Below are 3695 nucleotides of genomic sequence, written 5' to 3' on the forward strand. Positions count from 1 at the left end.
CAAAACTGTTTTATAATTTAAAAATAAATATTTTATCCATAAATTTAAAAATACACATAAATAAATGTTTTGAAGTACATAAATTTAAAAAATGCAATATAATTTATTATAAATAAACATTTTTAAACATATAAATTATATTTTAAAAACATAAAATATTAAGAAAATGAACTCTAAAAGAACCTTCATTCAGTAAAACATTTTTTCTTTCTCGAACCATTCTTTCTGGGCCTTTTATTGGATCGAGCCCTGATCATGCCCAGCTTAATATATGGCCTTCGCTTCATGAACTTTTCTTCCTGCATCTCCCTTTATTCTTCCCGCACTCCCTATCTTTAATGAAACTACAATTATACCCTCTTCTCCTGTCACATAGCCTTTTTAAGAAATATTTTATTGCACAAACATCCCTCATCCCTGAACATTCTTTTGGATCATAATGTTATCATTCAACTTTAGGGCTAAAATTTGTGGGGTTTTCTTCCTGCACCCCCAATATTTTTTCTGCACCTCCAAATATTTGTGGTGTTCCATTTATGTCCTTTGAAAAATTAAATTAAAATTAAAAATAAATAAGGTAAGAGTAATAATTAAGCATTGATGAAGTTTCGGAGAAGGTTGGTGGTTGGCTCAACAAACAAATTAAATTATAGTAAATGATATATTATGATCCTACACCCCTTAATCTCTTACCCTTTGACTGGAAGTCAACTTTTGAAAACTGACCCACCTCCGAAAATTACTCTCAGTTTCGAAAATATCAAACATAAAAAAAAAAAATAACATAAACACTAAAAAAAACTGTCTCTAGTTACGGAAGTCGACTTCCGAAAAGAGAGATAATCGGAAGGAAGTCGACTTCTGGAATTTATAATTTTTTAATTAAATATCGAATTAATTACGAATTAAAATAATTATAAATTAAAATAAATACAAATTAAAATAATTACAAATTAATATAATCACAAAGTAAAATAATTACAAAATAAAAATTATTACAAATCACAACTATTACAAATTAAAATTAATTACAATTTTAAATTAAAACATTAAAACACTAAAAAAATTAACATAAAAACTAAAAAATATATGTAAAAAAATTACTTAAAAAAAGTAAAAAAAAAAAAAAAAAACAAAACCGGAAGTGGACTTCTAAACATTCACTTAACCGAAAATCGACTTCCGGAACTCACCAATTTCACTTACCTTCACTTTCAAAAATTGTCCCCAATTTCGAAAATATCAAACATAAAAGTAAAATAAATAAAAAACATAAAAACTAAAAAAATATTGCCCCCAATTACGAATTAAAATTATTGTAAATTAAAATAATTACAAATTTAAATTATTACAAATTAAGATTATCATAAGTTAAAATAATTACAAAAACAATTTTTAAAAATTAAAATAATTACAAGGTAAAATAAATACAAATTAAATTATGGCAATTAAAATTATTACAAATTAAAATTAATGATAATTTGAAATAAAAACATAAAAATACTAAAAAAAGTAACATAAAAACTAAAAAATAAATATAAAAAAATTACTTTAAAAAGAATTAAAAAAAACAAAATCGGAAGTCGACTTCCGAACATTTACTTAATCGGAAGTCAACTTCCGAACATTTACTTAATCGGAAGTCGACTTTCAGAACTCACCAATTTCACTTGCTCCCACTTTCAAAAATTGTCTCCAATTCCGAAAATATCAAACATAAAAGAAAAAAAAAACATAAAAACTAAAAAAAAATTTGCCAATAATTACAAATTAAAATTATTGTAAATTAAAATAGTTACAAATTTAAATTATTACAAATTAAGATTATTATAAATGAAAATAATTACAAATAAAATTTTTTAAAGTTAAAATAATTACAAAGTAAAATAATTACAAATTAAAATTATGACAATTAAAATTATTACAAATTAAAATTAATTATAATTTGAAATAAAAACATAAAAATACTTAAAAAAAGAACATAAAAACAAAAATATATATATAAAAAATTACTTTAAAAAGTATTATAAAATAAACCAAAAGTCAACTTTCGAACATTCACTGGTCCGAAAAACAACTTTCAGAACTCATCAATTTCACTTATCTTCACTTCCTGCTCCACTTCCATAAATGCCCGGATTCACCAAATTAATTTTGTTTTATATTTCTTTATTGTTACACGAATATTTTAATTTTTTTTATATTTTTAATTTGATAAAAGTGGCATTGAAAAAAGTGATATTAAAAAATTTAAAAACATATTAAAATTCTAATTAGATAAAATTAAAGTTATTCAAACAATATAATTAATTAAAATTATACAAAATTATAAATAATTATAATTATAATTTTTCAAAATTATAATTTCAAAATTATTATTATTCAAAATTATAATTTATTATTATTATTCAAAATTGTAATTAATTATAAATAAAATTAATCAAAACTTTAATTAATTAAAATTTTATTTAATTAATATTAAAATAAATTTTAAATAAATTTATTCAAAATTATAATTATTTAAACTTATAATTAATTAAAATTATATATTTACTCAGAATTAATTAGAATTAAAATTATTCAAATAGTAAATAATTAAAATTATTATAAATTATAATTAATTTAAATTATAATTAATTAATATTTAAACTTATTTACATTAAAATTAAGTAAAAAAAATTACAACGTAACCTAAAAAATTATATAATGACAATGATAAAATAATAAATATTAAAAAATTTAAATTGAAAAAAAAGCAACCGAAAGTCGACATCCGATATCGAATATCTCCGAAAGTCGACATTCGGTGGGTTAAATTAATGTTGTCCAATTTCATTCATCGAAATTCGCCCACGTGCTTATGGAAGTTGACTTTCGATGATATTTTTCACACACCTACGGAAGTCGACTTTCGGACACAACAGTTACAGAAGTCATCCCTCTTTTACGGAAGTCACTCATCTCTTATAGAAATCACTCATCTCTTACGGAAATCACTTATCTCTTACGGAAGTCACATTCAACTACGGAAGTCACCTACAAAAGTCAGTTTAAATTACAGAAGTCGACTTTCGGTTGTGCCATTTTCATGTTGTTCATGATGGTCTACGGAAGTCCACTTCCGAAATTTATCTTGGTCTACGGAAGTCCACTTCCGTCATCTTGTGGCTTACGGAAGTTGACTTCCGGAATTAAATCACTTGCGGAAGTTGATTTTCGGTTTGTGGTTTATGTTTCAAGCATAGATACTCATAAATCTATACTCCAATCAACTAAATTATGCTTATACCTATAGATGCATGGCAAACATGGCAAAAATAACACAAAAAATGAAAAAAATACGAAGGGATATCATTATTTGTGTTAATGTAGAGAAATGACAGAGGGGGAAGAGGAGAGACCAGAGAACAAAACAAGTGAGGAGTGGCTTGAGGGTGAGTTTATAGAGTGAGGAGAGTGAGGGTTTGGGGGTGAGGACGACTACTAGGTTAAACGAAAGTGATGGAGTAGTTTTCATTAAATAAGAGAGAGAAGTGTTTGATTTAAAATTTCAAACTGGTCAAAGGGCAATTTTGGATTTTAAGAAAAACTTGGAGGTGCAGAAGAAATATTGGGGGTGCAGGAAGAAAACCCCAAATTTGTTGCATAAGGGTAAAGTTTTTAAAATTTTAAAAATATATCTATTTTTTTTATTA

Source organism: Vigna unguiculata, chromosome 4, assembly GCF_037176805.1.
Source record: "Vigna unguiculata cultivar grain cowpea cultivar isolate G323 ecotype 2 chromosome 4, ASM3717680v1, whole genome shotgun sequence".
In the NCBI taxonomy this organism is placed as follows: Eukaryota; Viridiplantae; Streptophyta; class Magnoliopsida; order Fabales; family Fabaceae; genus Vigna; species Vigna unguiculata.